The sequence below is a fragment of the Bactrocera tryoni genome, chromosome 3 (genome assembly GCF_016617805.1).
Source record: "Bactrocera tryoni isolate S06 chromosome 3, CSIRO_BtryS06_freeze2, whole genome shotgun sequence".
Lineage (NCBI taxonomy): Eukaryota > Metazoa > Arthropoda > Insecta > Diptera > Tephritidae > Bactrocera > Bactrocera tryoni.
In genome coordinates, this window is record NC_052501.1 from 8244747 (window position 1) to 8272151 (window position 27405).

The 27405-nt window shown below is 34.5% G+C and overlaps 1 protein-coding gene across 2 annotated transcripts in view; it reads right to left on the reverse strand.

The window, feature by feature from the left end:
• The window catches only part of LOC120770150 (protein FAM13A), a 57536-nt gene that overhangs the window by 26084 nt on the left and 4047 nt on the right, over positions 1 to 27405 (reverse strand). For both annotated transcript variants that reach the window (XM_040097344.1, XM_040097345.1), the window contains exon 2: positions 23040 to 25481. The gene's annotated coding sequence lies outside the window, so the exon portion shown is untranslated. The remainder of the gene's footprint in view (positions 1 to 23039; positions 25482 to 27405) is intronic.

Here is a 27405-nt window from a genome sequence, read left to right on the forward strand (position 1 = left end):
TGACTAAGCGAATTTCGTTCGATGCATGGTACTATGATAGATGTATTTAATAATAAAAAAGTTAAATAATTTATTTAAAAAAATGTTTAATTTAATTCAAAAAAAATTTTCTCTTTAAAGAACAGACAGCAAACGACGTAATATTTTTCCAGCTCTTTTCATATTTCTCTTCAGTAGGGTTTGCCATTTCATCATGGAAAGCTAAACGATCCAACAACGAGTCGAAATTATTAAAATTTACTACCGAAATTCGGAGACAGTGGCCTGAACTTTAAGAGCGCTACGTCCAATAAATGTTCGTCATAATCGTCCTGTCAGATCAACAATTGAGCGTTTAGTGGAAAAATTTGAATCCACAGGCACAGTACAAAATGTTCACCTGCCTGCCTGAGACAAAGAAGTTACCGTAGTGTCGAGAATATTGCTGCCGCTAGCGCATCAATTGAGGAAGACCCAAATCAATCTCTCACACGTCCTTCTCAAGCGTTGGGCATCTTGGCCTACATCCTTACAAGATCAAATTGACGTAAGCAGTTCTTACGTTTGCCCACCAGAAGCGTCGTATGTTCGTGAATTGGGCTGAACAGCAGCTTGAAAATGATCCAGATTTTCGTCGAAAAATCATATTCAGCGATGAGGCTCACTTTTGGCTAAATGGCTTCGTCAATAAGAAAAATATGCGTTATTGGCCAGGCACTATTCCACACGTACTCCATGAGTCACCATTGCATCCCAAAATAATTATGATTTGGTGGAGTTTATGAACCGGCGGCGTCATTGGGTCGTACTTCTTCCGTCATGATCAAGACTGTCACGTTGCTGTGAATGGGAATCGTTACCGCTCAATGATAACCAAATATTTTTGGCCCGAATTGGATTATATGGACTTGAAAAATATGCGATTCCAACAGGACGGTGCCGCAAACCACACAGCGAATGTCACAATCGATTTATTGAAAACTAAGTTTGTTGAACGTTTTATCTCACGAAGTATCGACCGATTTATGCAAGCGTGCTCGTGGTGGCCATGTAAAAGTAGTCGGGTTCCATACATATTTGCATCGAATGTACTTTCACAGGAATAAAAAATTTCACTGATATCCCAAAACGTTTTTGATTTATTTAAAAAAAAAAACTTTTGTATCGCTCTTATTGAAAAACCCTTTAAAATCAATAACAACCTCCTTACTTAGGCCTACTTAGTAGTACTTAAGTACAATACTTCTAAACAAAGTTTAATTCATTTCTTGACCATACAATAGTCAAACCCTTACAAGTAGACAATAAGATAGAAAAGTTGGCCCTGAGATTGCTTACAATCTCTCTTGATTAAACCTTAACAATAATATAAAAGTTTTTCCCTTAGATAAGGTTACATTGTAAGCCCCGGGATTAATACTTGCTTGTCGATATGTACATATCGACTTCTCTATTATCTTTTCATTATAATTATTTATAATGCAATGGCTCCTAATAAATAAAAAGTATATATTTATATTCATGACTAGTTCGTTGGCACTTAAAATTAAAGTTTTAGAAAACACTTGAGCGCTTTTGAGTGTCTGTGGTGCCACCAAGAGTGTCATCAAATTGAAGTATTGGGAAGAAAAGGCTTGAAATAATATATTTTTAACCGGAATAGATAAAAAGGCCCTTATTTAATACAAACAATTCAATTGAAATAGAAAAAAATAAACTAGTTGGCCTTCAGCTAGGAGGTAACATTGTATCGGCAGCTACATTACGTCAAAGTTTAAAAAATCTCTACAAAAGAACAACTTTCACACAAATTTAGAGACAATACATCATTCAAGCAAGCCAGTGGCATAACAGTTTTCTACAAATATTTGAATTTTTGTTAGTAAATAACATTTTATACTCAAAAATTTACTGATTCTCTGCTCTCCCTAATTTCTTAAAATTTCACTTAATATTATTTTTCATTTTTTAAGCATTAAATAAATATTTTCGCTAAGTGTGTATTTATATTCAACAATTTTTATGAAACCACACGTAATCCCATTTACTAGTAATACAAATAAAATATCAATCACAAGAGATTTCGAAAACACATGCTTTCTTTTTGAACTTTTCGACTCCTCATATTTTGATGGCAAAGAAAGTTGTTTTGAAAAAAACTGGAATTTGGCAAATGACAGCAATACCGATCGATTTTTCAAGCATTAAGCACACGGTCAATATTGCGATGCTTTCGATTAATAAAGCAAACAAATAAAATAAGTAAAACAACAATAAATCAAAGGAATTAAAGTCAGAGCTTTATGCTATGGTACTGTAGCTAAAAAGTATGGTAAATATAAAAATACGTATATATTCACTACAATCTTAGACATATACTCATATTTATTTACATTGTAAATATTTATTTCACTGTCATACAATACTTGAAAAAAGTTTTTTTTTTTATTTGTTAACAGCACCAAGCACCGATTTTACAACAACAAATCAGTGAGAAGGTGTTAGGCACGCGCCATTAAATGGCAAATAGGTGCTACCTAAACTTATATGCGGTGTGCTATCAACGAAAACAAGTCTAGTCTAGTCTAGCAAAAAGTCTTATCAATGAGAATAGACCTCTAAAAAGCAAAACAACCTTCGTTGTCTGACACCAGAGCGCTAAAATCACTTTGAGGAAAATTCTCTTCTATATAGCCAAACGACCGAGACAGTTGAATGATAGATAATATTTCTTCGTGCTTACAAAAATAACAGACTGTAAAAAAAATACAATAATATTATATTTTAAAGAAGGTATTACAAAAGATGGTAGTACAAAGAGAACGCGCATATTTCTGATTGGCGCTCTAGTTAATTAATATATGTGACCTGGTCTACGAAAAGGGAGCTAACGTGCGAAAATCGTGGATTCTATCACGTGAAAAAGCATCTCATCTTCCATCCGAATCAACTAAAAAGTGAAAATTGATTTTTTGAGTCAGGTCACATATACATACATATGTATTTCATATAAAAGTGCGACACTGATAACCAAAGGATGCACCAAATAATTTTATTTGACTAACACTTCGAAAAATGTTGTCTCGAAACACTTTTGACTCACCTTTGTAAGCTTTCGTGGTTAAAAAAATGTGTCCCAAATAATTTAATTTGACTTGAAGATCAAAAAATCATGTCCCAAAATATTTTTAATTCACTATAGTGAGCTTTTGTGGTTCCAAAAATGTGTCCCAAATAATTTGGTGGACCTGAAGGTAAAAAAATGTTGTCCCAAAAAATTTTGTCTCAAAATATATTTTTATTCACCACAGTAAGCTTTTATGCTTCCAAAAACGTGTCCCAAATAATTTGATGGACCTTAAGATCGAAAAATGTTGTCGCAAAAACATTTTAACTCTTAACCATGGCAACTTTCATGATGTAAAAAGAGTGTCCCATTCAATTTTGATTGACTTGAAGGTTGAAAAATATTGTCACCACCGAGTATAATATTCGTCCCAAATTATCAAAAAAAATTTTAATGCTTTCGAAGTAAAAATATCTCTCCATTATAGTGATGCATTAAAAACACGAAATAATATTGTCCCAAGATATTTACAATCCAGCAAAATTGTCCCAAAATTTTATAAGGATAAAGAGTTGTAAAACATAAAGAAAATGGTTTGTAATTTGTATATCTAATGCAATTAGCTAACTATTGGCTTTGTCCCAAAACATTTTTTTTGATTAAAATGGTGACAAAAATTTTCCAGCATGTCACTTAAAATATAAACTTATTTGTATTTATATGAAAACAGGCGTATATTTTCGGAATAGTATTTCAAGAGAAATTCGTATAAGAATATATGTATGTTTTTCAAAGGTTTAAGATGTCCCAAAAATGTTGATAGTATACGAAATTGTTAACAGCAAAAAATATTGTACCAAACAGGTTTATGGCATACGACATCAGGAAATTGATCTGAGGTGTGTATGCCTTTTGCAGTTCAGTAATAACGTGATAACATCATAAAATTTCGTCCCAAAAATTTTGGACATCTCTTTTTGGGTCAATTAAAGACCTTGAATATATATTTTGGTTTTTTTCAGCTCGGTAATATGACACCAATTATCTCCCAAAACTGTTCGACCTCTCTGTTTGGGTCAAATATACATAGCTCTTGAAGCTATTGTATTTTTATATTATAGCGATATAATACTATGATGAAGTTATAAATGCATAATAAATATTTAAATGAATGGTAATAAATATGATATAGCCATTATTCTCTTTTCGCTAGTACCAGAAAAAACTTTTTACTGAAAGTGTATTTAATAATAATATTGAATACATGTGTCCCAAAAAATGTTCAAAAATTTAATTTTTGCACCGCTTCAAGTTAGCGCATATTTACAACTTTTTGAACCTCTCACAGCATTTAATATTTTAATGGATTAGCATTTGTTATGCTAAAACGATCATTTATTGTGTTTATTCCGCCTCACATTTAGCACTTATTGTATTTACTGCCTAATACACTTTAAATTTGATGTGAAAGCGATTCGATACAACAATAAGCGGTCAAAGGTTTTTGGTTTGAGGCAGTTGAAGGCAGTTGCAGCGATGCTGAACCACTTCGAACTGGTTGATGGAGGTGTAATGATCGACGTAGGCACTTAGTAGGTGCAAATACAAGTTGTCTACGCAAATGAAGCATATTTACTTGAAAACAAGATAAATGGAAAATAATTGGATTTTCCTAAGTTTAGCGCAATATTTGCTTATTTCACTCGAAGATTGCAACGGAATGACGCACGCTCATGTCATAGCGGCGTAAAGACGTTAAATATTTTCAAAAACCACGTACATGTAAGAAGGTTTATCGACTGAAGAAACTTACCACTGAAAGAGTCTTTAACTGGAACAAACTGGTGCGCTAAAGTGGCATACGTAATATGAAGAGCTTATGACAACGCGCATTCCAATTAAAAGCTTATCAGCGATAACTGATAAAATGTGTGTTTGTGAATTTTTTGAATTTACTAACTTATTTGCGGTTATTTTGCTTTTGCAAAAACTTGCGTTACGCGCAAAACTTTTCTGAAAAGAGAATTGCGATTTTGGTCTTTTTAAGTTTCTGCTTTGTAATCAAAATAGCTGCCATCAATGCGTACGATAATTACAGATTTTTTTAATTTTTGCCGAATCCAAGCGAAGATAAGCTGCAAAAGCGAACGCCAGCCGAAGCATTCCGCACAGTGTGCGCGCAAATGTGTGAGGTCACTCATACGCCATGTGCGACTATTTATAGCTACTTTTTGTGTGATAAACAGATGGTGAACGGCGAGATAGCTTTGAACTGCATTATTTACTTAATCATTTAGCATTAAGCGAACTTTCGCAGGCAGCATATTGTTATCAACAATATATTTGTTTTGCAACAGTAATAAATTAGAGCTACTGTGGGCGTTAACGCTCCGTTAATATATTCACACGTGGGTTAATAAGTGAATAAACTGCAATGCGAAACAAGAAAAAACGTTAACTTCGGCTGCACTAAAGCTAATATACCTTTCACAGGTGCATTTCTTTTAGTAACTACGTGTCCGGTTTGCATGGCAGCTATATGCTAAAGTCAGCCGATCTGAACAATTTTTATGGAGATTATATTATTACCTTAAGCAGTAATCCATGTCAAATTTCGTGAAGATACCACGTCAAATGCGAAAGTTTTCCATACAAGCACTTGACTCCGATAACTCGGTTTGTATGGCAGCTATATGCTATAGTAAGCCGATCTGAACAATTTCATCGGAGATGGCATTGTTACTTCAAACAATAAATCGTGCAAAATTTCGTCATGTTATCTCATCAAATAAAAAAGTTTTTCATACAAGCACTTGACTCCGATAATTCGGTTTCTAAGGCAGCTATATGCTATAGTGGTCTGATATCGGTCATTCTCACAAATAAGCAGTTTCATAATGAGAAAGGGACGGGTGCAAAATTTCAGAGCAATATTTTAAAACTAATGGACTAGTTCGCATATACATACACAGACAGATGGACAAACAGACATGACTAAGGTGACACAGTTCTCAGGTCTTTGACTTAGGGTTTTAGAACTTCGTGACAAACTGAATATATTCTGTTCAGGCTATAAACTAATTTTTATAAAATTATCATGTAATTTTCGCTAGCTTTGAACCACCCTAATTATTATATCTCGCAATGTTTTGTAAGAAATGCAGTGGTGAAAGCAAATGAAAGAAATCTGCCAGAAAATACAATATTTTGAAACGACTTTGACAACAGCACCACATAGCGGATAAATACATGTAAAAAATTGACAAAATACGAAAAGACTTTTTCGATTAACCAATATATTGGTTACATCTGACAGCGGCAGCTGAAAATGTTATGCTAGATATACATATGTATGTATCGTGATGTAGCGAATCGCAAGCAATGAAAAATTCAATTTCGGTTTATTTTTTGATAAGTTGTTTTGAACTTTTGGTGACTATATGTAATATCTGCACTCTACAACAGAAAGACTGTTCATTGAGTTTCCCCAGACATTTCTGATCACTCCATCTATCAGACGGGCTGAGTACACCTTTGATATATATTAAACTGTCATCGGAGGATCAAAATTAAACTCGTAAAGCTTGTAGTCAAGCGATACTAAAGTTCAAAATGATTGAAATCATTATTATTTCTACCTTTTTTAAGCAGAACTAGGGCAAAAACATGTAAACAGGTAACAAAAATGTGTTTAATTTTAATTAAAAATATTGCTTCTATTTTTATATTCTACACATTTAATCGTAAACATGCTTATTTTAGAAGGAAAACAAATAGATTACTCACAACCATCCACACGTAGCAGTTATCTTGCGAACAGCTAATTATTTATTTATTTCATTTCAACGAAAAAATTTTATCTTAAGTCAACTTATGTATTTATAATTATATTTAGCACTCGACGCGTCACTCAATTGACAGCAACAACAAAATCTGCAAAAAACGTCACACATTTTTATTATGTCATGGGTTGCCATGCCAGAGTAAATAAAATTTGAGCTAAAGATATTGCATTTTAAATACCATACATACAAACTTTACTATAAATATTTAGCAGACAAAATTATCGCAGCCCTTGAGCTAGAAAGATGTGCATAATAAGGAAATGACAAAAATTCCATTACAACACGGCAACAACTCCCACGCTGGGCGCGGCATAAAAGTTCGCGAAATTTGTTTATTGTTATTATTAGTGCGTGCATTGGTAATGCTGAATTTTTGCAGGCGTTGAACTCAAGCACACCACTCGAAGCTTCCCCAAAAAAATATATCAAAACACGATAAACAGTAAAAAAAAAATAAGAAAAAATAAAGTTGCAAAAAAACAGGAATTAAAATGTGTGCAATGCTATATTAGCTATAAATAGACTGGTGTGGTGTTTGTTTCCATTAAAATTCAATGCTGTTGCGCAAGCGCAAACATACTCAGTGCGATAAAACTATTTCAATTGACTTGTCGACAAGTGAATGGCATGCGTATGATAGAAACAATAACAAAAAGTGGCGCCCACTTACTGACTTGAGTTTGGCCAAGTTTTTCTTCATATCGATAATACCACAAGCTAGACTAAAAGCTCTAAACAAGCTATGAATGACTACTGGAATGTTAAGAGAAACACTTTTTAATCAAACGTACATACATTCGAAGTATTAACTCTTTTAACCAAAAGTTTCTAGTTTTGAATTTTGTCACGATTGGGTTTTGAACCCATGAAGCACAGCATGATAGTCACCACAAAGCAAACTAAACATATAAATATTTCTTTTGAGCTTGTTACTAAGCAAAGTTTTGAATTTGAAAATAATTAAAATAAGTGTAAAAGACATAGCGAAAAACAAATTTTCTTATTGTTGCTCTTGAGTCATTACGAGTATTGCGAGTTATGCAGCAAAAAACCTTGGTTGCAAAAAAACAACTATATGCCGCCATGTATATATGTACATATATTGGGTAGTCGAAAAAGTCTTTTCGTATTTCTAATCAAACTTCAACTTATTTTTTTTTTATATTTATAATGAACAATAGTGAAAAAAAAATAACATTTTGGTCGACCACTTTTTGGCATTGTTCCGCTAGAGACATTATTCCATCAGTGTAAAACTTTCATCACTATAAATCGAAATTTCGAAATTTACAGAACGGCAGCGAGCGAACCATTGTTGAGCTGCACGAACTGATACAGCATCGTCTCCGTAAACTTCACAAATTTTATTGGTGGCGTGCGTGGCATTCTTCGTTTTTTTTATAAAAAAAAATTCAAAATATACTGAAACTGAATCTCCGTAAACTTCACAAATTTCATTGGTGGCTTGCGTGGCACATTTTTATAAGTTTCGGTTTCAACCATTTTGTGGGCGTGGCAATTAAGGCTGATCTTGCCCATCTTCGAACATAACCTTCTTCATGATATCTCAAAAGTTACAGCTTTTTTTAGACTTCCTTCAATTTAATTTGTTTTTGGTTAAAATCTCACCTTTCCAACACTACATCATATGATACAATGCGATTGATAGCACTGGAGATATATACGACTGCAACGACATCTATTAACAAAATACGAAAGGACTTTTTCGACTACTAAATATTTAGAAGAGAAAAAAATATTAACTTAAATAATAAGCGGTTACTCACCACTCTGACGTTAACTATTGTTAATGTGAATTTAGGCGCAACCATTCCGAAAATCACATGAAATAATTATAACTTTACGTTTAAATAAAGATTTTTTTATTTTAAATATTAAAATCTTCGTTAAAACCACTTAACACTCTACGCTCACGTTGCTCTAAATAATATACCGAAATTACTGTAATACATTTCCACTTGCTCGCGCGACATCCGCTTGGCGATTACTAAATTCACAGCCATAAAGTAGACAAACACAAAAAGGAACAAAGAATATATAATGAACTATAGTACGTGTGACATGCGTGTGTTTGCTAAGGATAATTACAAGTCTGCCTGCCAAATTATCCATGACCTCCAGCAATCAACAGACAAAAAACAGTTTTACTATCGCTGGAAGTGTCCTCTTTAGCCGGCAATTTATATAATGCAATGCACATGTGTATGTAGACACCTAACGGAAAACCCCGAAAAGTAAATAAAACAAAGTAAAAAGAAATAAAACAAAATAACAAAGTAACAAAAATAATAAAAAAAAAAATAAAAAAAAAAAATAAAAATAATAAAAAAAATAAAAATAATAAAAAAATAATAATAAAATAAAAATAATAAAAAACGAAATAAATAGAGTAAAAAGCAACTAGAAAGGTAAGAGAAGCGATTATCAAGTGACAGTTAGCGGCGCGTGCCACTCACCAACGCTGAACGGAATAAAGTTTCGGTAATTACCAAAGGTTTTTACCTTTGCTCTGACCACCTGAAATGTGAGTGGAGTTCGTGTTTAACGATATTTTCGTGTTTGGCGTCGCCTTGCTCGAACAGGAATACGAAACACGCCACGAAAAATGCGTAGAAAGAACTAAAAATTTGTGGTGATGGAGAAGCTGGCTGCTAAAGGTACGGGAATAAGTGTGATTTTCGAAAACAGTAGCGGTATAACATGTACTGTCGTACTTTATGGTGCGTGATTTCGAAAAAACTGGTGAGAAGTGGTTTATAAATATGTACAAGCATTGGAGGAATAAGTAATTTTCATATTAATAAAACATAAATATGCGGTAAATAAAATTTTCTTGAAGTTCAATGTGGACACTGAAATATTACTTGTAGTATCGGACCAAATATTTCGATTTTTATGCAATGAATCGAATTACGCATAATGAGCAATAACAAAATGCAACGATTTCTTCAAAAACCAAATTGGTTGTGTTTTTTTGTTCTCTTTTACTGGTATATTGCTATTTTTCTTTAGGTGGTAACTCCATTTCGAAACAAAACATTCCAGAATTCCTTCTGCAAGCATTCTTAGACGTTTGGAAAACAATTTATAATATACAAGTATTATATAATGGTTTATTTTCTTTTTTAGCCATATGGTAACTCTGAAAGCGTAGTTCTAGTTTATTCGTCGCATCGGGTCATGCTATACCTTTTGAAAGCCTCTTTCACGCGCAAACACGTGTTTGATTGATTGTCGTTTCTTTTAAGTCGTTCGTGAGTTATAGCGTCGCAAACATGGAGCAAAATAAAGAGAAAATACGGCATATTTTACAGTACTACTACGATAAAGGCAAAAATGCATCTCAAGCCGCCAATAAAATTTGTGCAGTTTATGGACCCGATACAGTTTCCATTTCCAGCGCACAACGATAGTTTCAACGTTTTCGTTCTGGTGTAGAGGTGGTCGAAGATGCGCCACGCTCCGGAAGGCCAGGGTCGTCGAAAATTGCGATAAAATTGCTGAATTGGTCGAAAGAGACCGGCATAGTAGCAGCCGTAGCATCGGTCAAGAGCTGGGCATGAGTCATCAAAAATTCATTTCAATTTCAATAAAAAAAAAATTAATAAAAATACCGCAAGACTTCGTTTTCCAGAATTTAAGATTCTACCAAAAATGTATTTTATTATAGAAATCTATACAAAATTTAATTTTTAAAGAAATGTCTAGAGCAAGACACCAGGGCAAGAATGGAGCATCTCTTGTGCACTTGTACCCCACTGGGAAGACTACGCTATAAGCATCCGGAGTCCACACGGTATGATACACTAGAGGAGGCACAGATTGTGATCCGCAGAATCTGTTAAAATACGCATAAAGCGCAGGCATCCTAAAGGATAACTAGTCCTGATGGACTTAGCAACTGAACTCCATCTGGTATCGCAAAGAACCAAACTGGACTATGCGTGGCTTACATATGTGTCTACCATATTAACCTAACCTATTTTCTACTTAAAAAAAAAAAAAACTTTAACAAATTCCTTCAATAAGTATAAACCGCAACTCATGAGCACACAGTATTATTATGCTCGCCGCATATCTATGTTTATATGCCTATAGATGTGTACATATATGTATGTTGACTTTTGTAAAATTGATTAGCTACTCGTTACTTATTTGCCGCACGCGTGTAATACTACAGACAAAGCATTGTCACGACAGTTTTGGCAATTCATCGAGTTTACTGGAGACACACATGACAACAACAATTTGATAATTACAGTTTAATTGGGAGTGCGTGTGATTAGTTTTGTGACTCTCAACAAATGGAGCGTAAAAAATAGAGAATCTCCACGTTTTGGGCAGTATGTCATTTGTTGTTGTTGTTGCATTAATTAAGCAATTCAATGGAAAATTTTTGGGCAAGCAAATGGTATTATCGATTTAATTGGCACTCGGTTGATGTGTTGAATAAGCAAAATCGGCAGGTACTCATGTTACAAAGCACAGAATAGATTTATAAAGAGTGCTATGTAGCTATGTAAATTGGTTTTTGATAGGTTCGTTGTGTCATAACGTTAGTTTTGGCAAGCATCGATAAAACTAGCAACTTGTTTCTGCTACTCCCGCTAATCAAAAGTGGCATATCGCACCGGCACACAAACCGCACAGACCGCCAAGGCGTGTGGTACGAGTGAGCAAAAAATTGCATGTCATTCGGCGATTACGAAGTGAAGGCGATGTGAGGCAACAATAAATGTCTCATTTACATTTCAGCGCAGCAATTACGGTTTATATAGTAACTAAGTCATCGGCTTGCTAGCTTTTGTTTAGTGTACTTCATCAGCATATTTGCATAAAATATATTTTTTTGAACTTAGCGGTTAACGCACATTCATACACACTGTGTAGATATGTATTTTTATTTACTTTCTTATCAATCTGCCGCCAATAAACGACAAAACAATGCCAAAAACAATCGACAACTAATATTTCTGACAAATTAGTGATTACTCGACAGTTTAGTAACAAAAAAAATACGGAAGTATTACAGTAGTGTGTATGTATGTATGCATGTATTATATGTATGCAATTGGTGTATAATAATATTTATTATGTTTTACTAATTATTTCGCTTTTGCAGCGTACGTGTTTGGGTTCACAATGTCAAAAAATATTGCAGTAATAAATTTTTTGGTTCTTGTAAGTTTTTTTGTGTTTATCATTATCATAATAAATTTAGCGATATGAAAAAAGAAAAGTATGAAAATATTTAAATAAGAAATAAAAAAAATATGGTCAGAGATTGTAGTGAGGCCTTGGATAATAATCTTTACCAAATTTCGTGAAGATACCTTGTCAAATATCAGAGTTTATCATACCAGAACTTGATTCCCATCGTTCAGTTTGTATGGCAGCTATATGCTACAGTGGTCCGATTTGAACAATTTCTTCGGACATTGCATAACTGCCTAAGATAATAATCTTTATCAAATTTCGTGAAGATACATTGTCAAATAGAAAGGTTTTCCATACAAGGACTTGATTTTGATCAACTAGTTTATATGGCAGCTACATGCTATAGTGGTCCGTTCTGAATAATTTCTACGGAGCAAATAGCATTGCCTTCGATAATAATTCTTACCAAATTTCGTAAAGATACCTTGTCAAATAGAAAGGTTTTCCATACAAGGACTTGATTTTGACCAACTAGTTTATATGACAGCTACATGCTGTAGTGGTGCGTTCTGAACAATTTCTTCGGAGATCATAGCGTTGGCTTGCACAAAATTCTATGCCAGTTTTCGTAAAGATCACTTTTGAAACAAAACATTTTTCTATAGAAGAACTTGATTTTGATCGGCAAGTTTGTATGGCAGCTGTACGCGATAGTCGGCCAATATCGGCGATTCCAATAAATATGCAGCTTATTGGAGAGAGAAGGACGTGTGCAAAGTTTCAGTTCGATATCTCTAAAACTGAGGGACTGGTTCGCATATATACAGATCTGGGCAAATCGGCTCAACTCGTCACGCTGATTTCTTCGATATTTCCTTCAGGGTTTTACAAACAATATGTTCGAAGATTCATGTCAAAGTCAATATACTTCGTTTGACTTAATTGCCGCACAAACTAAGAAAAATTAAAACCACTTTGTACAATTTTTCATGCCTTCCCCCTCATAGTTAAACTAAAACGAGCAAAGTATAGAAATTCCTCTCTAAGTAGCTTGAAAAAATTACCGCATAACGAGTATGTATACATACAATTTCCATTACAAATGCATTTTTTGCCATCACATCTACTTATTTTAAAACTACACTCAATCCAGACATTTATTTGTTAACTAATTTACCACGACATTTTATTTTCCTTCATTGATGCCATTCCCTTGACACTGTCATCGCGACAATGCTATTATTAAGTTGGCAAATAAGTAATTGCTTACTATAATGATTCCCGTGGAGAATTGTTGAGCATTTCACGACGCATAGCTCCACTAATTATCGTCTATTAATGCAATTTGAAGATTCACGAAGCCACACAAAATGGCGCGACATGCAAACAATTTAGACAATATTACAATAAAGTGCAAATGAACAATAATTAATAAACAATTTATCACATATGTCATTAAATTTGCTACTAAATTACGACTAAATGCCCGGCAACACTATGGAAAATTCCCGACACTCAATGAATGCTGGAAGCAAGCGAGTTAAGCTCACCTACGTCGTATAATTGTTTGCGGAAAAAATTTGCAGGAGGATGTGGAAGAAAAGCTATTTTCGAACTGTCACATTTGGGTGGTATTTATACCATGATTAAACGAGACATAAGAGATTGTATAGAAATGTAAGTGAGTATGTAATAAGCTGACAAATGAAAACCACTGCGGAATTTGTCTAAATATCAAATAAAGAGAGTCAATTAATATTATAATGTAGACAATTAACGTCTTAGTTGTCTCAGCGATTAAATCTGCTGGAACATGACATGGAACCGCAGCTAACTTCCAAAAATAACTAACTACTCAATTTGTTATGTCAGATAATATTTGTAAAATAGTAAGCAAGCGAAACTTGGAACATGACCGTGATAATAGCAAACCTAGACTATTTTTGCGTTTGTCAACTTTTTATAGATAAAAATTTGTCCTTAAATGTTCGATTGTTTACTTATTTTTGGTTTTTCCTTGTTCCATTTAGTTTGGATTAAACTGTCTTAATAATACTAACTGACAAAGATAACGAAAAATGACAGCTGATGATATATGTATACTATATGTACTAATTTAGACTAAAATATCTTAAAGTCTAGCAGCAATAATTGAAATATCAAGATAAACTCAATTATAGTGGTAAGCAATATTTGCACATATGGTTAACACATAAACTGAGCTACTTGAGAAATATTAAGAGGAATACCTTAGAAGGCAAACCAAATTCATAAATGCCACCTGTGAGATAATAAATCTAGAAATCTATTTTTGTGGATGTGAAAAGTAGAAAGTAAGAATAAAAAAAAAAAAACTAAATAAAAAAAAATTCAAATACAATTATTTTTCAACATTTTTATTTACTCAGCCTGTGGATCTACTCTAGATTACATTTGTTGGAAAAAAAGAAATTTCCGGCATGTAAGTAAATAAGTATTTCATTTGGGTTTCGTGAGCTCATCAAAATTTCAGTCACGCGTCAAACAAATAATGAGCCATTAGTAATTTAATTAGTTGTACTTAACTGACAGTCAATTTTGTAACTACTAATGGAAAACGAATAGACGACAGTTAAGACAAAAATTATGAGCTAACTAATCTACCCACGCGATATACTTGGGTAGAGATGGACGATATGTATATACGAGTAATCGATTGTTATCGATTTATATATCGATTAATAAATAAATTATTTTTGAGTGAAAGCGTTTATTAAATTACTTTACTTATACAAACTGTTGATAAACGTCGAAACTGATGGATATTGGTTTGAAAGCTGCTGGTCTCCAAAATGGTTCGCGATATCACAGGCCAACCCCTGATGTCATTGGCAATGTCCAACAACGAGTCGAAATTATTAAAACTTACTACCGAAATTCGGAGACAGTGGCCTCAACTTTTACAGCGCTACGTCCAATGTGTGATCATCATAATCGTCCTGTCAGATTAACAATTGAGCGTCTAGTGGAAAATTTTGAATCCACAGACACAGTACAAAATGTTACCGTGTCAGTGAGATAAAGAAGTGCCAATAGTGTTGAGAATATGTCTCCCGCTAGCGCTTCAATTGTGAAAGATCCAAAACAGTCTCTCATACGTTGTTCTCAGACGTTCGGCATCTCTATGACGTCGTTGTGGCGAATTTTGCGAAAAGCTCTTGGCCTACATCCTTACAAGATCAAATTGACGCAAGAACTGAAGCCGTTTGTACACCAGAACCGATTATGTTTGTGAATTGGGTTGAGCAACGATTTCAAAATTATCCAAATTTTCATCGAAAAGTCATCTTCACCGATAAGGCTCATTTTCGGCTAATTGGCTTCGTCAATAAAGAAAATATGCGGTATTGGTCAGATAGCAATCTACACGCACTCCATGAGTCCATTACATTCCGAAAAACTATGGGCCGGCGGCGTCATTGGGCCGTACTTCTTCCCTGATGATCAAGACCGGTACGTTACTATGAATCGGGAATCGCTACCGAATATTTTTGACCCGAATGGGATAATATGGACTTGGACAATGTGTAATTCTAACAAGACGCCACCACAAGCCACAAAGCGTTATATGTTGGCCACTCAAACTTATTCATAACACATTTGATTCGATAGGCATTGTTGAAATATCGATAAAAAAATATTATAACTTATCGATATTTTTTATCTTTTTCAAAATAATTATTTCTGAACAAAAATAGCTCAAAAAAGTATTTAAGCGCATATCGACTTATCTATAACCACCAATCATGCAGTTCGTTATCGATATACAATAATTATAACGATAAACCCTTCAAAAGCACATCACCCATCCGAAACTACAGCAAAGCGAGTCAATTCAATTACTGAGTAATGACATTATTGCAAAAGCAAACGCCTTATAATAATGAATAAGTAGGAATTAGCCGGCCAAAGTATCTATTTTTCCCCGACACACGCTTCGAGCGTGAATGAAAGTGTCAGCAGCGAAAGTACAAAGTACAAAAAGCGCAGCTTAGTAGCGTGCAGCTGAAATTACTAACAAAAGTGAAGGGTAGCCTAGCAAAGTGCATGGTAATCTAAAGTGTAAAATTTGCTACTCAAATTACCTAATCGGTGTTTTAGAATTATAGCGTAACTCAGATGGTGGTAAGAGAGGTGTGCGGATTTAAGTAAAAAAGCTAAATCCGGGCGGTAAAGAAGGCATAATGACTGGCCTATCTAAGCTTTATGGATTTTTGTTTAAGTTCAAAGGTGTTCTTATGACATACGAGTCCAAGCATGTGTGTGTGCGTGTATGTATATATGTATTTATGTATACATGTACAAGTATGTATGTATGTACGCATATACATATGTACATGCTTATGGTCATTAGGGGTGGTGGTGACACATTTACTGTCATTGTCCCGTAATTTTTAACTGTTGCGTGCTTTTAGGCGCTGCGCTACTTTCTATAGAAAGCTTACAGGTGTTCAAGTTTACAATGGCTGCCTACTACTGCGCAATACTTTTCACACACACATACATACGTAATATATACAAAGTGGCTTATAAATTATGCAAGCGGTCATAGACAGCGTTACAGGTCAATCAACGAACAGCTAGTCCATATAGCATGCAAGTATATGTATATATCTTACATACATATGTGTTACAGCGCAGTGTTATCTTCGAATTCGCACCAGCTGGGTGTAAGGCAGGTAAGTGCTCTGCCATTATTTATGGATTATCGTGTATGGTGCATGTGTCGACAGGCTGCGTTATAACACTCGGTATGTGTGTCCGTCTATTGACATATTGCGTGGCTTCGATTTGTATTTGTTTAGACATATTTGCTTGACCTTAATGATGATTGAGGTTGTCAGTTTTGGGCTGACACATGGCGCTCTAGATAGTTTTAAGTATATGCTGTAGCTTCTAGATAACACGCGTGCGTTAGTGAGCTATATTTAGTCAATTAATTAATCTATTTGAACTTTTTATTACAAATTCCGCATGACTCTTAAAGATTATATATGTTTACCCAAATAATATATCTAACCTAAAAAAAATAAAGTTGCAATAACCTACATTTGTATGTAAGAATGAAAGTAATGCATGAAAGTTCAGAAATTTTATGAGATCAAAGTTGCCATATCACTTTGAATGAGTGCTCACAGTTATCGATATATTTTAAGGTATTTTCTTCTTCTTTACTAGCGGTGACACCGCTTACGCGGTTATTTTGTTTAATTTTTTGTGTGAATATATTAAATTTTCTATTAAACAAAATCGGATGACATCTTTAACAGAGCTACCATTATGTTTTTTTTTTTAAATCTGTTTTTTGATTATTTGTCTGTTAAAAAAACACACTTTGCGATTTTTTACTAACATTTTCTGTTTATATACTTGAAAGTCAGAAATTATTGTGATGCTTTTTGAAGAAGATTTTTTTTTTTTTAATTGAATTTAATATAAGTAGAAAATTTTTGATTTTCTGATTCTGTAGGCGATTTCCAGGAGGAACTTCGAAAAAGGCTTGTCTGGCGGTGAGGAAGATTTTTCTCGTTAAAACTAGCACTAATCCAAAAAAAGAGGTTTTTGATAAAAACGAAGGCATTCAAAAAAAAGGTCCTTATTGTAAAAAAATTCACACTTCTTACTCCTTCAATCAACATCTGCCAATGTATCGAAGAAAGTCGAGAGTAATTTTCAAGCCATTCGGTTCAGTTGTTTCGGAGAAATTTGCGTACCCATGAACACAACAGCATTTCGAGAACAACATAAAGTGCATTCGGTGGTTTTTACGATGCATGAAATTATTCAACAAAGAAGTTCCATTGTGCGGCATCAAATTTCTGTTGCGGAAACGTTCAGAATGTTGGAAAAGGCCTTCGATGGCTCGATTATTTATGGAGAGCAAGTGATTTTGACTGGTAAAAATTATTAAAAGAGGGCCGTGAACGCGTTGATGACGAACACCGTCCAGGACGGCCATCAACATCAACTGCTGATCAACACGTCAACAAAATAAAGGAATTAGTGCTTGAGAATCGACGATTAATAGTCACGAGGTCTTACTGGCATCGTTGAAATATCGGAAGGATCAGTGAAAACCATATTATAAGATAAAATGGGTTCCAAAATCACCCAATTTATTTCGACGTCTGTGAAATAATGCTTTCCGATTACCAGGATGCAATGACATGGATTATTACTGGCGATGGGTTATGGATCTATGCTTACGACGCGGAAACAGTCGCTCAATCAGCCGAATATCGGGGCAAGCTGAACCTAAGCTGAAGAAACTACTTCAAATCAGCTCAAAAATTAAGGTTATGTTGATAGTTTTATTTTATTATCGAGGTGTGGTGCACTCAGAGTTCCTTGCGACCGACCAAACTGTCAACAAGGAATACTATTTGAGTATTATGCTTCGTTTGCGTGAGGCAATTCGTAAAAAGAGGTCTGAATTAGGAGCAGAAAACGGTTAATTTGTGTTACCGATAATGCATCGTCGCCTACTGCATTAATTCTTCGTGAGTTTTTCGCCAAATTTCCAACCAATATCGAGCCGCAACCACCGTATTCGCCTGATTTAGCTCCGTGTGACTTCTGGCTATTCAGCAAACTCAAACAATGGCTATGGGAAAATCGTTTTGAGTCAATTGACGGAGGCATTAAACGTGAATTGCTACACGCATAGAAGGCTATTCTGGAAATTGACTTTAACAACTGTTTCGTGGATTGGAAAAAACGTTGGCAAATTAAGAATATAAAATTATGAACAAAGTCTTACTATTTCTTGCTCGTAGCTTTTATACATGTGTAAAAAAAATCTTTTTTTTAATACACAAATGAATGCAACGTCTTAAGGATAGCAAAAATTAACATTAAATTACACATTATAATTTTTTTTCTATTATAGTCTCACAAATTATATTTTACAACAATGTATATGTGAGAAATAATAAAAACAACATTTTCAATATTGTGTTAACTTTGTAATTTAATATTTCGTATATACATATACATATACATATACATATATGTTTATGTGCATTTACTTATTGGCACATATTTTCCGCATGTGTTGACTTCTTCTTTTCGCAGAATTCACACATGATTCTAGGTATATACCCCTCACTGCATTCACAACTTTGTATGTATGTATGTATGTATATGCGATATTTATTTCTCTTTCCATTTGTTTATAAGCGCTGTCGTAAAATTTCCATAAAGTGTTTTTGTCTGCTTTATTTTCTTTTTATATTTCGCGCTACTGTTGCTTAGGTACTCAGTCCAAGCACTTAAGTGCTCGTCTACACATTTTTGTAATATGGTCAAGGCAGTGCCGCGCGATATTAAATAAACAATCAAACACGCTGTGTGTAACTAAGTTTAAATGTCTTTCCAAGAATGCGATAAAGTGTTTAACTTTAATCTCTACGTAGGTACTTGTATATATATATACTTAATTATACACAATGTAAAGCGATTGTAGCTTCGTAATATTGCATTTGAAATTAAGCGAGAAATTTGAGAGGGTGTTTCGGAGAGAGAGTCAAACCTTTTTGTGATCGGCATAAAATTATTGAAGCGATTAAAAAAAAGTTTGGCGATACTTAATATAATTTGAAAAAAAAAAAACATATTTTTCTTAAATTTTTTGAATGTTTTTTTTTTGAATTTTAATTTTTTTTTTTTTTTAAGATATTTAAAAAGAAAAAAATATTTTATTTTTTAATATTTTTATTTTTTTTTTAATATTTTTTTTTTTTTATTATATTTTTTTTTTTTAAGATATTTTAAGAAAAAAATATTTTATTTTGTTTTAAAGTTTTAAAAAAAAAAACATATTTTATTTTTTTATATATTTTTTTTTTAGTTTTTTTTATTTTTTGTTGAGGTGGAGCCTCATCTGCTATTTGAACCCACTGAAAGTGTTTATTTTAGTATTCAATCAAAATCTGTCAAACTGAAATGCCAATTCAAAGCCACACTTTAATGACTTTATTGCCTTAATTATTGAATGATTGCCAGTAAAGTTTAGTTTGGTTTTCAGTTTTTATATTTTTTGTCCATTTGCTATATTGGCTAACCACTTAATTTGTGGAACAAGCCACTTTATTATGATTGTGCTGTCACAAGTTTGCTTTGGATTGAATTCTTTCTTTGCGACACGCCTCTATTTGACTCTATTTGACTATGACAAATATAAGTGTTGTTACCGCAGTTATTTACTGCTTGTCAAACAGTCGTTTACTTGATAACGGTGAAGTTACGTACCATATAGTAAGCGAGCTTTGAACAGGTGTATACTGTGCTAGGTCAGTTTAGGGTAGGGCTTATCAGTCATATTGCAAATATTAATTATTTTAGTTATTTTGCTTGTTTTCCTTTGACGTTGAAGTTCTTTGACAGATAGTAGTCACTTTGGGTGTCAACGTAGATATTTAGTTTCGAAAAAAAACATTTTTTTTTCATTGTGTTAAGCGTCCTTGAAGTAGAAAGGAAAAAAGACCGTGGATGGCCCATTATTTCGAATGTCGCTATGTCAAGATTATCTAAGCTATCGAATTATGAAAAAAAATTTTGATTTTTTATTAAAAAACTAGACTAGAAACCATAAATTCTCGTTAGCAAAGAAGTACACACAAGCCTCCAATTGGGCACCCTTACGACTACTAGCGAACTTCAGTGAACACATACAGCTTTCAGACAGTGTTACCATCGCATAATTGAATTTATTTGTGATCAGTGATATATATAATATGTATGTATATATCAGAGGGCTAATTATCTTATTAATCTTATTCAGCGAACTGGTCCACTTCTGGCTCAATGGTTATGTAAATAAGTAACATTGCCGCATTTGAGACAAAGAGCAAGCTGAAGAGATTCAAGAGCTGCCATTTCTTTCAGAAAAAAACGGTTTAGTGTGGTTTATGGGCAGATGCACAAATAGGTCCATATTGCTTGAAAAATGATGCCGGTGAGAACGTAACCGTCAATATCGATCGTTATCGCAGCATGATAACCAACTATATGACGCCTGAATTTGAAGCTTGTGATCTCAACGACATTTGGTTTCAGTAAGACGCCGGCACTTCTTACACATCGCTTCAATCAACAGATTTATTGAGAGAACACTTCGGTGAGCAGATAATTTCTCGTTTTAGGGTGGTCGATTGGCCACCAAGATCGTGTGATAACAGACCGTTAAACTTTTTCCTGTGGAGATATGTATGTGAAGTGAGGACAATCCCTCTTCGATTCAGGTGGAGAAAAAATCACGCGTGTCACTTGACGGTTACCAGTCGAAATGCTTGAACTAGTCATTGAAAAATGAGCTCAACAGATGGATCATCTGAGACGTAGCCGCGGCCAACATTTGAAAGAGATATTCTTCAAAAAATAAATGACAAAGAATGTTCTTTCGAATGAAAATAAACATTCCCCATTAAATTTGAAGTTTCGGGGTTTTTTCATTACAAAAAGTAGGGAACCTCGAAATGGCTCACACTTTAAATTCAATATTCAATATGGCGTTAGGAATATAAAATATATAGATTGTTCTAAAGAACTTCTCTGTCAGTTATTTGCTTGCTTGATTTAGTTTTGTTAGAGCGCGCGTCAAAAATGGCCACTAGCAAAGAGAATACAGACCATATGTATATTCCATAAGAAAATTTTAATAGTGTTTGTGCGTCTGATACAGTGTGCGTGAATTTCGGAAATGAAAATCGTCAAGTCCGAACACCCCAGGATCTCCCAGGACCTAAACTCAAGCCAAAAAACTATTCAGTACCATTTAAATAAGGTTGGTTATGATAAGAAGCTCGATATATGGCTGCCACACGAATTAATGCAAAAGAAAACTCATGGAGCGCATTCTACCTGCGAATCATTGTTGAGCAGCAAAAAAAAAAAAACCGATCCATTTCAGGAGCGGATGGTTACTGGTGATGAAGAGTGGATCGCTTACAGCAACGCCAAGCGACTCACAATGAGGCGACACAAAAGGTGGCCAAGCCAGCATTGACAGTCCGAAAGGGTTATCTGTGTGTTTGGTTGGATTGGCATCTATTCTGAGCAGTTCCTCTACGGCTAAGCTCTTAATTTGGACAAGTAAGATCAACAATTGCATTGCGTAAAGTCAGCAATCACCCAGAAATAGCCAATTTAAAAAAAAAGGAAAGCGATTGGTGTCCGAACAACGAAAGGCTACACACGTCGATAGTGACTCGCCAGAAGCTCTGAGTTGAGAAGTTCTAACTTAACAACCTGGCACTACGTGATTACAACCTGTTCCGGTCTATGGCGCATGTTTCCCCTGGTGAAAACTTCGCCTCAATGAAAACTTTGTAAATTCGGCTGTCACAGTTTTTTGCCAATTAGAACAAAGGTTTCTGTGAGTGTGACATTGCCTTCAAAATGATAACAAATCATCGCCTAAAACGATGGATATTTTTCCTAAATCGAATCGCATGATAACTGATTGAATTTATATGCTTCTTGGAAGATCTGCCTAAATGTAGGCAATATTTTTAATTTACTTAATTTTTTTTCAATTATTTGAGCTATTTTTTTCTCAATTAGCAGTTAATAGTTTTTTTTGCGATGTAGTATTAAAAGTTTAATATTTTTGTAAAAAAAATGTTGAAATTTGAAAGTATTTACTATAACTGCATCCTGAATGTATACAATGTGCCAAACGCTGTACAAAAATCATATACACATATATTGAAACTAAAGCAAAGTTTAAAGATAACATATAACTTATGAAATAATTACTCGGAGTCGATGACCACAGTAGCTTGTACTCTATTCTTACTACAAGATTTAATATTTTGCATATCTTCCTAATAAAATAATAATAATAACAATAATAATAATAGTAATAATAATAATAATAATTATTAATTATGTTATTACTAAAAGTTACAACAAATAAAATGTATACTCACAACGCAAGCCTTTATAGACTTCCAAAAGTTCCTCGCAAAGTCTTCAATCTTGCCGCTTTTTCTTTGATTCCTTGCCCTGTTACAGTTTCTCCGTTTGACACAAGCAAACGAAATTAACGGTTCAAATTAATTCTTTATGCTATTATATTTACGTTTAAACTCAAAAAACACAGATCTTATAGGCGAAATTCCACACAATTTTTTTTTATTTTTTTTTTCGTTTTTCAATTTCACAAAATTTTCAACACGTTCAAACTATTGCTCAGGCAACCGCTTCGGCTGGTTTCGGTAAAATACACACTCGACTGCACGAACGATAAATCGATTGTCGGCAACGGATGTAGTTTTTAATTAAACGAAAAATCGACGCTCAACAGTCACATTGCAGGAAATATTTTAGGTTATGTGCACCTTACAAATCTTGCGAATATTACACTGCGAAGAATTGTGCGCACATATAAAACGCCTGCACGAATTATTATGTTATGTGGCGCTAAGTGATGCGTAAATGTTATCGATAACGATTAATTTAACGCTTAAACGTGAGGCGCTGTTAACTTGATAGCGAGATTGCAAAGCGTTTCGTTGCTACAAACGACCTTCGTAACTTTTCCGTTATAATTTTCACACACTTAAGCACTCCAAAGTCACACAGCTGCTATGAGCAGTTGAGATAACCGAATTTGTTTCGAATTTTTCGGCGCAAGAATTTAACTAGTTTGCACGTTCTGTCGCCGCTTAGCGTCTTCTCTCTCTCGCACTCACACTCTACCGTTGTTCACTGGCTCTAGCGCAGCGCTTACTTTAGCTTGATTTTTTTCTTGACTTTATATTGGCGATTACGTTGATCTATGGCAAAATCATATCGCGATCTCTGCACATTTTCGCTATTCAAATTGTTGTCGTACGTACCGAATAAACGGAAAACTCTTAACGAATACGTTGTGACAAAAGTTACAGCGCCAGTTGAGGAGAAGTCACCACGGCCCCGCGTGTAACCTCTAAAACGATCCGACTGCCAAGTGGGTAGGCGGCTGGCGCTTTTGTTGCTGCTGTTGTTGGCGATTGACAATAGTATCGCACGAAGTTTCCCTTTATGGACCTCTGCCAAGCTATACCACAGCTATGATGCCTTTGATGAAACCGTTAGGTAACAACTCAACAATCAACAATGCAAGTAATCAGCGCAAATATAATCTCTTTGTGCCGTGGCTGGGCGTGTACGGCAATAAATCGCTACTAACCGCTTCGTTATCGTAACGATATGGGGTTGTTATCAGCTAAGTGCTGCTAGTCGAAATGTCTAGCTTACCGCTAACGGTATTGCGTTTTATTGATTAAACGACTGTGTGTGTTGCACCCGAACCGTGGGTGTTGTCGTCAGCGGCGTAATTCAAGCTGCTTCGAAGCGTTTGCTTATCCGAATAGTCGCGATATTAACCAGATGTGCAAATCGGCAAATGCAATGTAAAGCTCGTCCACTATTTGCCGGCGATCGCCAAACGCAACTGGCGTATTTCCACCGAAAAGTGGCACAACTATACGCCCACAGCGTGCTGCTAACGGCGCTTTTTGTTTTTCACTTTTCTATTTTTCTATATCTTCTATAGTCGGCTTTTAGGCTCTCAGGCGTTGCGCCTACTAAACGCTTGAAAACTACGTTGCTACGCTTCTCTCTCACTCTCTCGCTCGTGCTCTCGGCGTGAACGCAGGCGTATTGCTGCTGCTTGCTCCCACTATTCGCTCCCTCATGCACCGCGCTAGTCACGCACACGCACTATCGGGCTCCGCGTACTAGCCTACGATGTGTTCTTCAATGTGTACCAGGTGTATTCGTATGTGTTCGTGTGTGTTTGCGTGTGTTTATGTATGTTGGTGTTTGTTGTAGTTATGCTTGTTCTTTCACTCCGTTATGTATTTGTTGGTGTGTATTGGTGGTGATGCACTCGTTTCGCGTTCGTTGACGCGACTCGGCTGGACTCGTCTCTGCTTGGCTGGCTCGGCGGCGGAAAACAATCTACGGCTGTTTGAGGAAATGTGTCGACACCAGCCGATATCTTAGCATGGGGGGTTTGTTGTGTGCGGTGTGGGGGTGTGTGTGTGTCTGTGTGGGTGTCTCCTGACGTTAGTGGCGTGTATTTACGCTACTTTACAACAGTTTTTTACACACATACTAAAAAGTTTTTCAAATTCTCGGTTTTACACACACAATGCGGCGGCTGCTTAGTAACGTGGCACGAAGTCCACCAAAGGCTGGGTACGATTGTTCAAAGTTTCATGTGCGCGATTTTGGCACTTGATAGTATTTTTTTCTGTTGCTCTTTTGCTCTACTTGAATTAATAGAATATTTTTCAGTCACTTTTTGTTGAGTTTTTAAGCGCAGACTATGCGGCAACAATCTCAATGACTCTTATTGGCACTTTGTTCGGAAGTTCCGTTATCTGTAAGATTGAAAAGAATGTATGGCTCATAAGTGTTTCGTAAATATATACATATACACATAAATATTCATAGTTATTTTACATAACAAAACTAGTTTTATGGCTTGGACTTAATAATTAATTAAGTCAGCGCGCTGGCAGAACGATTTATTTGAAAGCTTAAGTTGGTTAGAAGACTGAGTCTAAAATTAGAAAGTATGTTGGAAGTATGAAACGAAGAATGATTTGTAAATCAAACTGTTTATAATATTGAAGCGAAGTGGTGTTTTTTGATATTTATCATTTCATTACCGCGCACAGTGGTACGATTTTCAAGGTTAAGCGAATGGAACTTTTTTATACAAATTATATTTCTAGCGTGAATAGAGTACTTTAAGTATAAAGAAGCGTCGGAAGCCCTGTAAAAAATATTTATATACATACATATATAACTGATCAGCATGGTGAGCTCGATTTAGCCATCTGTCCGACTATCTGTATATAGACAAACTAGACCCTCAATTTTTGAGATATCGATCTGAAATTTTGTATACGTGTTTTCCTCCCCAAGAAGTTGCTCATTTGTCGGAAACTTGGATATTGGACTACTACAACATATAGCTGTCATACAAGCTGACTGATCAAAATCAAGTCCTTGTATGGAAAACTTTTTTAATTGACAAGATATCTTCACGAAATTTGACATGGAGTATTAGCAGAACCAACGATACAATGTTCGAAGATATTATTCAGATCGGATCGCTATAGCATATAGCTGTCATACAAACTGAGCGATCGGAATCAAGTGCTTGTATGAAAAGCCTTTTCATTTGACAAAGTATCTTCAAGAAATTTGGTACCGATTATTGCCTAAGGCAATTATACAATCTCTGAAGAAATTGTTCAGTTCAGACCACTATAGCATGTGTCTGTCATATAAACTGAACTATCAAAATCAAGAAAAAAGTCGTTTATACTCTTTTATGTTGAAAAATATAACTGTGATAGTGTTTATAGCTGCGTGGCAACCGAAATTAACGGGTTTTCTATTTTTTTTCTAAAATTGTTTCAGTTGATTTTATTACAATTATTTTCTATACTATATAAGTAGCTATAACTATAGTTTAACCGGCAAGCACTTGCTCTACAAATTTTATAAACTACGTATCATCGAAATTGAGTGTTTTGTTGCTCACAATTTACTATTTCATATTATTTATATGCATCTGAAATTTTTAACCTCGAGCTGACAGATATAACCAATATATAACTATTATATAACCAATATATAACCATTATATAACCAATATATAGCTATTTTATAACCAAAACTCCAATTTTGTTTCAAAATGAGTGGTTTCTATTATACCGTTTTTCCTTAGGCTGTAAACTTATGAAAATTTATTCTACGTTATTTCACATTTTAGGTGCCGATATACATATACTTTTAATTTGAAATAGTAAAAGATTTCAAATAATAAAGTCACTTTTGGATTGTTAAAAAAAAAAACACATTTTTAAGATAATTTTTCTAAACGCTACATAAATTTTTGATATTTGAAGAAAGGTTTTGTCAGTAATCAGCTCTGCAGTTTGATGGCAATCCCTACATAACTACATAAAGTTTTTGGAACCAAGGTTTTTGAATTTTTGAAACCATATTTCAGATTAGAGCTTAAGTAACTCAAAAATAGTTGAGTGCAAAAAGTTGCTTAAAGTTTTGAATGAGGTTCTGAATCATTTCTTTTTGTCCACACAATACTTAAGTTTGGATTCACACTCACATATCGGTCAAGTAAAATTATTTTTTGCATATAAACATTTTAATCTTTTTTAAACATACGTAAATTCAGTTTTTCAGTTCTTCAACCGCAATCTTTAATTTAGCTATTTATTAACATTTTTGTAAATAAATCTTTTGACAGTATATTTGGGTATCGAAGAA